Consider the following 13425-nt stretch of genomic DNA (forward strand, 5'->3'; position numbering starts at 1 on the left):
TTTTAAGACCGCAATGAAATTTATCAGTGGCCTCCTCTGTGCATCTGCCCAGCCATCACTACAAATAGAGACTCCCTTCTGCTTCCATGTGTCCCTGATGGACTCCAACAACCTCTCTACGTGAGCTTTCTCACGTTGCAAAAGAGTGGTCCTCGACAATTGGATTGCTTGCGACATATGTGAAAGCTCTGGAGAAATATGGATTTCTTGTCAAATTAAATGACAGCCCACTGGTATAGAACATCATTGCAATGATTGAATCCAATTCATCTCTTGTCCCTGTATTGGCTCCCCTCCTCTTTGGCTCACTTGGACGAGAAGGCATGCTTTGAGTTACTGATGCTACACTTGAAGTTGAAGAACCTGACAGCGTCACTATCCTAGGCATAGAAGCCCTCAGCCTTGCTGCTGTTTGATCCATATCAGTTTGCATGTCTCTCATATTATGCGGCTTAACACCTTTGCACATTTTAATTTTTTACCCACTCATCCACATTAGATATGTTTTGACCCTTGAGTAGGAGGATGTAAATACTTCATGACAGTAACTACACATCCACTACCAATTCCCCTCTCCTTCACCTATCTTCTCCAACTTCGTGACATACTTCCACAAAGGAGTGTGATTAGGGGTGTGCAACGGTCGGTTCGGTTCGGTTTTTACCAAAATTTGAACAACCGAACCGAACCGTCTATAATTCAAAACCAAACCGAACTGTTGCAAGTCGGTTCGGTGCGGTTTGGTTCGGTTTGTTCGGTTCTAACTTCATCAAACTTCTTATCCAAGGTTGTTGATAGCGGAATGCGTCGCGTCGCAGCGAGGTACCGCTAAGGCTATATCGGGCTATTACAGAGAAATCATGACAAATAGCGCACAGTCAAATAGCGGTCAGATTTAAATATATATAAATATCCTAAATAATAAGAAAATTCATAATAAATCTAAAAATTCTACAAATGCATACTTGATGCCTAAACATGAAATATATGTGTAATAATTACATAATATTAACAAAATACTATAATTATAAAGATTAAAGAATGAAAAAACGTACATGTTTATCCAAAAGACCGTTATTTGTCCCATTTCTTCAACTTTTAAGTCTCTAATATGAAAATACTCAACAATAAAAAAACATGATTAGTAAGTTAGTAATATCCTCCAACTGCTTGTTTTTCTTTATGTGAAATAGTACGTGAATTCTACAACCATTTAATTAAGAGAACTTCAAGACCTCCTGCCTTCCGGTTCTCTTCACGTACTATTTCACGTAAATTACTAAAATGTACTAAAATCAGTGTTGGAGGCGGAGGATTTAGTATTCAACTCAAAGATGACCATAAAGACAATAAAATTTGAACGATTAAACATAGAAAATTGTAAATTTTCATAATAATTTTAGGTGGACAAAATATGAAAAATAAAAACAAACACATAACAGAAAAAAAACAATAATCAATAATAAAGAAGATCAAAAGTTTCATACCTGATTATTTGTTAACTGACTAATTTTGCAGTCAAAAGGGGACTATAGTAGTATGGTGAGCGAGTATATATTACTAACTAGAGGAGGGTGACAGGGGAAAAAATTCAAACTAATTAACTCTCTCCCTTAATTATATTTTCTAACTTAAATCTCCTAATGGAGCTCTGACGACGGGCGGGATGAGACGAACTGGCGGAGGGCGGCGGGATCTCGGGATCTGGAGTAGGGTAGGGCGGCTAGGCAGGTTGGTGGCGGTCGACGACGAAAGGAGCTCTGACGACGAGGGTCGCTGGTGCTGGTGGAAGCCTCGGCTGGAAGGAGGCGTTGATGCTGGTGCTGGAGGCGNNNNACCGACGGCAAGTCGTCGTCGTTGGGACTCAGGAGTACGTAAGAGGCGGCTAGGGCACAAATTGGGTTCGGGAAACTGAAGTCAGAGGTTTAAGTTTAGCGGGTAAGTCGGGTTCGGGTCGGGTTCGGGGGCAATTCGTAATAGCGGGATTAGCGCCTTTTAAGCGCTAAAACGCGCTATTACGCGCAATTTCGAACGAAAAGCAGTTTTTATTGCTTAAACTCACCGCAAATGCCCTAAGCGTTGCGCTGACCTGCCGCTTCCGCTATTCGCGGCGCAATAGCAGCGCTTTTTGCCGCTTTTTACAACATTGTTCTTATCAAACAACAAACCGTGTTAAAGAAAAAAAAATATCAACAAAGTAGGAGATTATGAAGCATTAAACACTGATATAATGATATTGTTTTCAACCTGTAATGATTCAGAAAATAAGTTTAGGGTTTGAGTCTTTGACTCTTTGGGGACAAGTCGAGTAGGGTTTAAGATCAAAATGTGTAGTATTACACTATATTCGGTCGGTTCGGGTCAGTTCGGGTTAAAAAGTTTTCAAACCGACTCTAACCGCCTTACTCATAAAACCGATTTTTTTAGGTCGGTTCGGGTCGGTTCGATCGATTTTTTCGGTTTGGATCGAACCATGCTCAGCCCTAAGTGTGATCATCTTGAACAGACTGTGCACCAGAACTATCTTCTGCTTCCATTGCTATAAACAACAAGTAACAAATAGTAATTAAATATTAAACCATAACATATATGGAACGTAATACGAAAATCTCGATTTAGTATAAAGAGTAATTTTCTCCATCAGATTTATGATAATAATATGAGCTATCTAGCAAAGACAAACATGACAATTTCATCACCCAAAAACTATGAACTAATCCATTTGAATTTCAAGTCTCACATAACAAATTTCTATTTGTTGTATAATCAATAGAATGTATAAAAAATGTATAATATCCCATATCTTTTTTATTTTTTTAATTGCGATACTTGAAGATAAATATAAATATATACTCAATCAAAGATGCATAAATACGAAAATACCAACACATATGCTATCCAAACTATAATAGTCAATCAAAAATGCATATATATTAAATAGTAAGGCATATAAAATCTCATATCTAGGGCAAGTCGTCGTCGTTGGGACTCAGGAGTACGTAAGAGGCGGCTAGGGCACAAATTGGGTTCGGGAAACTGAAGTCAGAGGTTTAAGTTTAGCGGGTAAGTCGGGTTCGGGTCGGGTTCGGGGGCAATTCGTAATAGCGGGATTAGCGCCTTTTAAGCGCTAAAACGCGCTATTACGCGCAATTTCGAACGAAAAGCAGTTTTTATTGCTTAAACTCACCGCAAATGCCCTAAGCGTTGCGCTGACCTGCCGCTTCCGCTATTCGCGGCGCAATAGCAGCGCTTTTTGCCGCTTTTTACAACATTGTTCTTATCAAACAACAAACCGTGTTAAAGAAAAAAAAATATCAACAAAGTAGGAGATTATGAAGCATTAAACACTGATATAATGATATTGTTTTCAACCTGTAATGATTCAGAAAATAAGTTTAGGGTTTGAGTCTTTGACTCTTTGGGGACAAGTCGAGTAGGGTTTAAGATCAAAATGTGTAGTATTACACTATATTCGGTCGGTTCGGGTCAGTTCGGGTTAAAAAGTTTTCAAACCGACTCTAACCGCCTTACTCATAAAACCGATTTTTTTAGGTCGGTTCGGGTCGGTTCGATCGATTTTTTCGGTTTGGATCGAACCATGCTCAGCCCTAAGTGTGATCATCTTGAACAGACTGTGCACCAGAACTATCTTCTGCTTCCATTGCTATAAACAACAAGTAACAAATAGTAATTAAATATTAAACCATAACATATATGGAACGTAATACGAAAATCTCGATTTAGTATAAAGAGTAATTTTCTCCATCAGATTTATGATAATAATATGAGCTATCTAGCAAAGACAAACATGACAATTTCATCACCCAAAAACTATGAACTAATCCATTTGAATTTCAAGTCTCACATAACAAATTTCTATTTGTTGTATAATCAATAGAATGTATAAAAAATGTATAATATCCCATATCTTTTTTATTTTTTTAATTGCGATACTTGAAGATAAATATAAATATATACTCAATCAAAGATGCATAAATACGAAAATACCAACACATATGCTATCCAAACTATAATAGTCAATCAAAAATGCATATATATTAAATAGTAAGGCATATAAAATCTCATATCTAGAAGTTTAGGTTCCAAAATATCAGCAAAAAGACTCAGCAAAAAGACAGTGAAACATGAATAGTCTAGAACCTTATATAATGAATTAACAAGTGAACAAATAAACCATTCATATATTTAAGATCAAATCATGATAAAGGGATAAACTTAAGTTTAAGTTCATCTCCATAGTGAAAAACTCATTCTCAACTCAAACTTAAGTTTACAGTTGGTACTTGTTAATTAACTATTTAACTTAAAATTCAGTGAAAACTCACCAAAAAAAAGTTCAGTGAATGAGTTTACTGTATACCTTCTTAGGTCAAAGATCGAGGAAGCTTGTCGTTGTTCGTAAGACTCATGGGAAGTCGAAGACGAGGTAGGAGATCGAGATCGAGATCGAAGATCGGGGCAGCTCAGAGATCGACGACGACAGGCTTCGACGAGATCGATGAGGACTTCGACGACGACGACGACGACTACAGGCTTCCACAGAGGGGACTTCGACGATACCTTGACAGCTCCGAAAGGCTTCGACGAGGGCTTCGACAGTCGACGAGACCACAAGAGGCTCCGAGAAGCTTCGACGAGGACCAAAATGCTTCGACGGTGCTTCGACGAGGAGCAGAACTTCGGATCTTCGACGGGGCTTCAACGATGACATGTGGTGGCGTCGGGTGAGAGAACGACAAGGTTAGTGCTTGCAATCTTTTGTTTGAATTTGGGTTTAGGTTTGGGTTCGGGTTCGGTTCGAGTTTGTTTATCTCACGCCCACTTAGTTTTTTTTTAATTTCTTCGGCGAATCCGAGCCGTGTTCAAGCTCCTTTGACCGTGTTCGAGCCTAATTCGTGTCTGACATGTGTCGTGCGCGTGTCGTCCACGAATATGTGTCCAATTTGAGTCGGACACGGATTCGTGACCTCCAGGGGTGAATCCGCGCTTCAGAGGTAGTGTCCTTATCCATGGGGGACAATGGGAAGGCATAGCATGCACCAAATGTATCTTTGGGTTGTGTCTAGTTGAATCTGCTCAATTTATGTCCATTGCAAAAGTCTTGTGGCTTTAAAGCCTCAAAGGGAGAAAATTAGAGGAATCGCATTTTCATACAAAAACACCAAATAAATATATAACATCACCTAAAAAAAGCAGCCTAGGCTTCCATCTAGAAAGTACTGAAATCACCCAACAAAGTGAATAGGGCGCCTAAGTGACATGTGCTACCACATAAACGAGCTGCAACATTTCAGAAAGAAGTATGTGTCCCACTTAAGCTCAACATGTGAAAAAAAAAATCAACTAATTACATGATAATTAAATCTAAATTAGTTCAAACACTTGAGATTGTGGTTTTAAATCTTCTGGAAAAAAATTTCTCTCCCTTGCCGTCCCTTATCAATTTTGTTTTATTATTGTCTTGTGTCGGAAGTAGGGGTGCCAAACCGTATTCGTATCCGAGGAAATATCCGTAACCGTATCCGTTAGGATACGAATATGGTTACTCAAATCTATAACCGATAGGATATGGTAACGGATATGGTTTTGTAGTGAAATATCCGTATCCGTATCCGAAAATATCCGAATATATATTAGTCATACTCTTATGATAGTTTCGATTCTTAGATTATGGATTTATGGTTAATTTTGATGATCAAGATGTCTAATCTTAGCTTTTCAATCATAATGAACATATTAACGAACTCTTTTTGTATCATATGACTATATTTTTCTGAATACTATCTAGTTTTCTCATATCCTTTTTGTATCCGCAAGCATATCCGTTTATATATCCGCATCTATATCCGTAACCGTATCCGATTTTGGCGGATATGGATATGTATTTTTTTTACCGACGTATATCCGTATCCGTATCCATATCCGAGATGGGTAAGCGGATATGGATATGGTAAGTGCCATATCCGAGCCGTATCCGCTCCGTTAACACCCCTAGTCGGAAGCCAAGCTGAAGTCACCTACAATCATTGTTCATACTCACACGAATTATAGTTTTCCTTAATTTATTACTACTTAATAATTATTATATTTTTACTATTATTATTATATCTACAAATTCATCCACTTCATGATTCTCTTTCTCTATTTATTTTCCTTTCTTCTTCTTCTCTCTTCTTCTTTTGTGCATCTCATTGCGTTTGAAGCCACCACCTTAAAAAGAAGTTCTAAAAAATGCCTAGGCCTTGCTTAGGCGCCCTCACCTAGGTGCATGGGCATTGGAGCGCATAGGTATTGGAGCGCTTAGTCTGACGCCTTGAAGGGCCAACACTTTCTAAATTATTGTATATCACTCATCTAGAAAAACCATATTCAAATTTACAGCTCAGTTTACATGATCAATGATTAGGAATGAGAACTCATGTCAACCAGATTGTCTATCATGATATGTCATCCTTAATATGTAAGTCATTGGATCGTTTTTTTTTCCTTTCGCTAAATCCAATTATAGATGATAAAAGAATTATGAAAGAAATAATGACCTAAATAAAATGTCAATAAGTAAGATAAAGCATACTCTTGAGTGCTAAATTGACATCTTAAGTATGGCTCACAATTTATCGAAGTGCTTCAGAACCACAGAACATTCTTATTGGCATTGAACTATCAAATTGTTTAATTATACTCCATGTATTAGGACAATTTGATATCATAACGTAGTGGCCATGCATTTCAACATTTATCCTTCACTTCTCAAAATGAGCAATTCATCAAGAATATGAGTTGGACCCCATCTTCCATGATTTAGGATATATATTAGATTCTTGTACTTTCTCCAGATATTCCAAAATTCCCACCCTTGTTTCCCTCTTGCCACACTACAAGAAATCAGGTCTTTAACGACCAAAATTATTAAAGAGACCATTTGATCGTCATTAATGTGTATAAAATAACGACGACTTTAAAAACCTTCATCGAGTGATCACATATATTAGAGGAATGATGTAAGATGGGATAACGATTTTCTAATCCCTTCATTGATTTGATCCCAATACCGTTACTATTAGGTCTCCTGACGGACGAAGGAGTCCATTACCTTCATTGATGATAACTCCTAATCATAACAGGACTAAAAATTAATCAAAATAATATAAAAGAGAAACCGAAACCTAAAATCCCTTATATAATCTCTTCCTCTAACCGCAAGTAATAAATCCTTGTAAAAAAATCGTGTTCTACTGTTCATCATCTTCTGTTTGTCAACTCTTGTTCTTAATCTCCTGATCTTCATTGTCCTCAGTCCAACATCGTCCCAGTGCCGTCCCAGTGTCCCAGTGTTGTCCCAACGCTGTCCTCAGTCCAGCGAAGCCCAGCAACTTCCTCAGTCCAGCGAAGTCCTCAGTCCAACGAAGTCCAGCGCCATCTTCTATCTTCACTCAAACTCAATCGTCCTCCGAATCAACACTTGAACTCAATTTCCTATATCTTCACGCTTGTCGTCGACCAAAATCAGTTAACTTCTTTAAGTGATTTGAATTGCATATGCACCAAAATGTTTCTTGATGATTTGATCTGCCCTAATTATGTCGAATTATGTCTCTATACCCTAATTATATATCTATTTATTGATGATATAATTTTTTGACAGAATAATATGTGAATACTTGGGGCTTGAATATTTGAATTTTTATAATTATATACCTTTTCGTAATTTTGATGCTTTTAAACTTTAAAATCATTAGTGCCGCAATTTTGAATTCTTCACGTTAGACTAGAAATATTTAATTACATTTTTTAAAATTTGAATTGCTATTAAATATCACAATGAACCATTAGTTAATGAAAGAGTATGTAAATCAATCTTTTTTCACAAGATGAAGAGGATGATAATCCAAATAGCTTCAAAGTAAGACTGAAATTTTTATTCAGTTAAAAAGATGATGTAGGACAAAAAGCTAGGAAGGATTGAAAAGCCAAGGTTTCCGAATGGGCAGAAATTCGCACAGCTCAAGTGAAACGGGCCAACGAGCAACACTCATCGCTTTGCCATGACGTCCGTTGTTTTTTGGGCATCTAAGATCGTTTAAGGCCTCAAAATTGCGGTTTACTGTTTATTTATTTCATGTTGGGTAATTTAGTAATTTTGCTTTAAAATTCTTCAGGGTTTTAGGGTTTTCCTTTAAATACTTTGTGATTTGGTAACAGTCGTCATCATTTTTAGAATTAAATAAATTTCTCTTGAAGAAAGATTTCGGTGTCAATAGAAGATGTTCGCATTATTACCTATTTTTAATAGTGTTACCACATTTCTTTGTATGATTACAAATTTAGTTTTGTTAGTGTTAATAGAAGATGCAATTTGTTCATATATCTTTTCTTTTGATTATTGTTTGTTTGTTATCTTTTGTGAGAGTTGTCTTATGATCATGGAGTGCTCATTGGTTTTCGATCTGAACTCCTACATACAAAAGTTCTTTGTTTATGTGTTCTTCACCTTATAGGATTTTATATATGTTTGCTTTTGTAAACATATATACAAAGTTTCTTCCATATTTCAGACTATCCAGCTAGCTATTCCACATACTAAAGATTATTAGCAATCTTCATCATCTGATTACAGGTAATTACGTGAACGCCGCAGAGATATCTAGTTTAATTAAATGCAATGAACATATAAAAATTGCTTCAATCAATAATTATCAAGGAAATATCACTACAAACTAACCCCTGAAATTAGATCAATCAATACATGAATTAGCATAGTCATGGTGATCACTCGAAGGCTATAGATTTGGAATGCTATAGGGTTGCTGGTTTGATTCTGTAAATCATGCATAAACAATAACCATTGTTTAGATATTATCTCTCTCTCCTTATTTCGTGTATGTAAAAATCGTCGCCTTGTCCATTGTGTTCGTGTTAGATATATATATTTACAGTGGTGTGGTCGAAGGGATACTTGTATCGAACAATTTAAATATTTCTTTGTCGTTAGCTATTATATGCATTTTGTTTTTATGTGATTATTGAAATGTTTTGAGTTATTTTCAGGAGGTTTTAGAATATCATTTGAAATGGCGCCTTGTAAAGATAAGATGAACCTAGTAGATGATGATCAGTTTAATCCAAAATATGAAGGGGTTGATAGGTTTCTAGACAATGCGTACGAGAAGTTAGGGGAAATTTTCAATCCTAAACGGAAGAATGGTGACTTTTAAATTCAATGCTCATGTGTTAAATGCAACAATGTGAAATCTGATGACTATCATTTGGTAAAGACTCACCTAATTGTTCATGGAATTATTAAAAACTAACACTTTTGTGTCATCATAAGGAAATACAGGGAGAGTCTATATCGGAGTCAGATGAAAAACAAGAAAAAATGATAGAAAAAGCGAGAGTGATGACGACATGCGAGAAATGATTGGAGATATATTTCATGTTGCAATTGATGTTAATGACAGGTCATCAAGTCAAGATATTTTTTAGCAGAAGTCAGATAGACATGCAAACCAATTTTACAATCTATTAGGTGACGCTGAGAAACCTTTGTATGAAGGCTCCAAATGTTCGAAGTTGGCTGCCTTAGTGAAATTGCTTCACATAAAAAGCATAAATAGATTGAGTAATAAATCATTTACGATGTTGCTCCAGTTTCAAAATGAAGAGCTATTACCTAGGGAATCAACTCTTCCTAATTCCTATTCCTATGATGAGGCCAAAAAGTTGATTCGAGACCTTGGCCTCTCATATGAAAAGATTGATTCATGTTCATTCGCTTGCATGTTATTCTAGAAGAGTGATGAGCGTCTAGATACATGTCAAAAATGTGGTACTTCTAGGTGGAAGCTTGATAAGCATGGTAAAGAGATCAAGCGCAAAGCAAATGGTAAAAAAATATCGTCCGAGACTACGATACTTTCCTCTTAAGCCACGATTGCAAAGACTTTTTATGTTTTTCACAACAGCTTCTAATATGAGCTTCTAATATGAGATGGCACCATGAAAGACAAGTTGAGGATGAAGTGATGAGGCATCCAACTGACTCCAAGGCTTGGAAAAAATTTGACAAGTTACATGAAAGCTTTGCTTTAAGAGCCCCGGAATGTTAGGCTTGGGCTTGCAAATGATGGTTTCCAGCCTTTCACAAATTCAAAAGTTTCATATAGCATATGGTCGGTTTTACTTGTTTCATATAATGTTCCACCATGGATGTGCATGAAACAATCTAATTTCATTTTATCTATGCTCATTCCTGGTCCAAATGTTCCAGGAGATGCAATTGACACCTATTTACAACCGTTGATTGAAGAACTAAATGAGTTGTGGGCATCAGACGTTCGAACATATGATGCATCTCTGAGATAGAATTTTACTTTATGTGCAGCATTCATATGGACTATTAATGACTTTCCTACATATGCTAATTTATCTATATGGAGCGCTAAGGGAAAACTAGCATGTCCTTGTTGTAATAAGCGCACATTCTCCATCAGTTTATCTAATGGAGGCAAGCAGAGCTACATGGGTCATCATCGCTAACTAGATAAATCTCATATATGGAGAAATGATAAGAAATCATTTGATGGTTCTAGGGAGCGAAGGTCATCTCCGCCAAAGTTGTCTAGGGATGATATTTTTGCACAGGTGCAAGATCTTGCAGGGATCATGTTGACTAATCATCCTGAGAAGAAACTAAAAATATCACATAAAAGACGAGGGGATAATTGGAATAAGAAAAATATTTTCTTTGACCTATCATATTAGAGAACTCTTTTATTGCAACATAATTTAGATGTCATGAACATCGAGAAGAATATTTGTGATTATTTGTTGGGAACAATGATGAACATCAAAGGCAAGACAAAGTATAATATCAAAGCACGTCTTGATTTAAAAGCAATGGGTTAAAAACCAGAATTACATCCAATCTAGAATGGAGATAAACTTGTGATGCCAACAGCTTGTTATACTTTTTCCCAAGAAGAGCAAAACACATTTTGTAGATTTCTAAAGGAGTTAAAAGTTTCAAATGTGTTTTCGTCCAATATTTCTCAATGCTTTAACCTTAAAGAGCGTGAGATTTTAGGGTTAAAGAGTCATGATTATCACATTATTTTACAGCAGTTAATTCCTATATCAATTCGTGGCCTTCTTCCTGCAAAAATTTGTAAACCAATTATTGAACTTTCCATCTTCTTCACCATGCTATGTGCCAAGACATTAAGGGTGGATGAATTGAAGCAAATTGATGAACAAATTCCACTTACGTTATGTAAACTTGAAAAGACTTTTCCACCAATTTTTGATGTTATGTTATATTTAGCAGTTCATTTATCAGAAGCCATACTTGGTGGGCCCATTCAATTTCGATGGATGTACCCTACGGAGCGTCAGCTTTATACTTATAAGTCATACATTCGAAACAGGGCACGTCCAGAAGGCTCAATAGTCGAAGGATATATAGCAGATGAATGCATGACTCTTTGCTCAAGATATCTGAAAGTCTTCGAAACAAAATTTAATCGTCCTGAAAGAAATCATGAAGATTGCGGTAGAGAATGTCTTGAAGGATTCTCTATTTTTAGACAAAGTGGGCAGGCATTGGGTGCCGCGAGCACCCGTCATCGTGATGAACATGAGTGGTTACAAGCTCATATTTATGTTCTTAAGAATTATGCTGAAGTGCATCTTTCATATTGAGTAAGTAATTAAACTTTATGATTCTATCAACACATTTACTATACTTAGTTAAAATTAACCAATTTATGTTATTTTAATGTTGGGACTACAATGAATTTTGGGGCAGATCTCACTATTCAATATGATGAAAAAACATGGAATAAAAACTTTACCGAGTGGCTTCAGACTCTAGTAAATATCTTTTTACAATTTATTAGTTGTTTTTGGATCATTTTGTTACATTTGTTTGTCTTGAACATACCCTGGTTTTGTGTAGGTTTATGATTGTTATCAAGGAAATGATGATTTACTTTCATTATCTCGTGGTCCAAGTAAAATTGTCAAAAGTTTCACTGGGTTTGTCATAAATAGACTTCGATTTCATACAAAAAGTCGAGATAATTGTTTGTCGACTCAAAATAGTGGGGTTCCTGTAGTTGGTGATACTAGTTGGTGATACTAGTGATGGTGGAGATATAAATTATTACAAAGTCTTTGAAGTTGTTGAATTGGATTACCTCGGTGGAAGATCTATTATTCTATTTCGTTGTAAGTGGTGGGATGTGTATGGCAAAGGAAAAAAGATTGCTTTAAAAGTAGATAAATATGGGTTTGTCAGCGTTAATTGTCGACACTTGCTAAAGACAAAAGAGCAATTTATACTTGCTAGCCAAGCATCACAAGTTTTTTATGTCCAGGATATTTCCAACAAAGGTTGACATGTAGTTCTTAAAGTACAACTTCGTGATTCCTATAACATGATACAAAATAAAGATTGTGAAGACACATTCGATGGAGCTTAAGCTTATTTGTAAGAAGAATCATTTAATGCTCAGGCTACGGCATCCACTTCGTTGGTCGATGATAGTATCAATTTAAGGATTGATGTTGATCCAATTATTGTGAATTTGGCTTCAACTTCAAGAAAAAGGAAAAAGATTAAACTAGAGGATTAGGATGCTTTTGTTTGAAGAATAAGACTCGATTAGTATTAGTATCGTATCATTGAGATAATTTTTGAGTTGTATCTTGAAATATTAATTTCTTTTCTTTTATTCCTATTTCTTTGGTAGCTTTCATGTTCGCATTCATTCTCTATTAGAGCACAATGTTTGTGATTCATATTTTTTACTATTATTTATTCCTTATTTATATTTGTTTTATATCTAACTTATAAAATCAAACTTAAATTGCTTTTATTTTTAGGCAAATGAAAACCCAGGAAGGAAGTAACTTCCAAAAGAAACAAGGCACGACTTCTAGCACCCGGTGCATTACAAAAGAAGCACATTGAAGCCCTTAGAGGAAATTCATTAAGGGGGAACTTCTTATTTCTCTTGGTAAGATTTTGAATAATCAAAGTCCGATACAAGATCAACATAAGAATGTGTGTTTTGGAGATGATTCATGAATCTTTGTAGAGGAGACTTTTGTGCAAAATCACTGGAGAAGTAGAAACACTAGTATTGAAGAGAGTAATTGATTTAACAGGTTTATAAGAAATAGAATTTGTTTATATGATCTTCTCATCTTTAGTTTAATATTATCGATGATTCGGTTAATAAACTGTCCTTTTTTGTAGGATCAAATACTGATGGCGTGCAAGCTAATGAAATGCAAGATAACTCTCCACAAGAAGGTATACTTTTGATGAAATGCAAGAAATAGCAGCAACCCAGCTGAAACGGTAGCTGTTAACTGTTGTTTCTGCAGCAGCGGCTGGGC

The 13425-nt window shown here is 36.0% G+C and overlaps 1 protein-coding gene across 1 annotated transcript in view; it reads right to left on the reverse strand.

Annotated features, from left to right (window-relative positions):
* The window catches only part of LOC109821148 (WD repeat-containing protein DWA2-like), a 32253-nt gene that overhangs the window by 11426 nt on the left and 7402 nt on the right, over positions 1–13425 (reverse strand). The gene's annotated exons all lie outside the window — the stretch shown is intronic.

Source organism: Asparagus officinalis, chromosome 1, assembly GCF_001876935.1.
Source record: "Asparagus officinalis chromosome 1, Aspof.V1, whole genome shotgun sequence".
Classification (NCBI taxonomy): Eukaryota; Viridiplantae; Streptophyta; class Magnoliopsida; order Asparagales; family Asparagaceae; genus Asparagus; species Asparagus officinalis.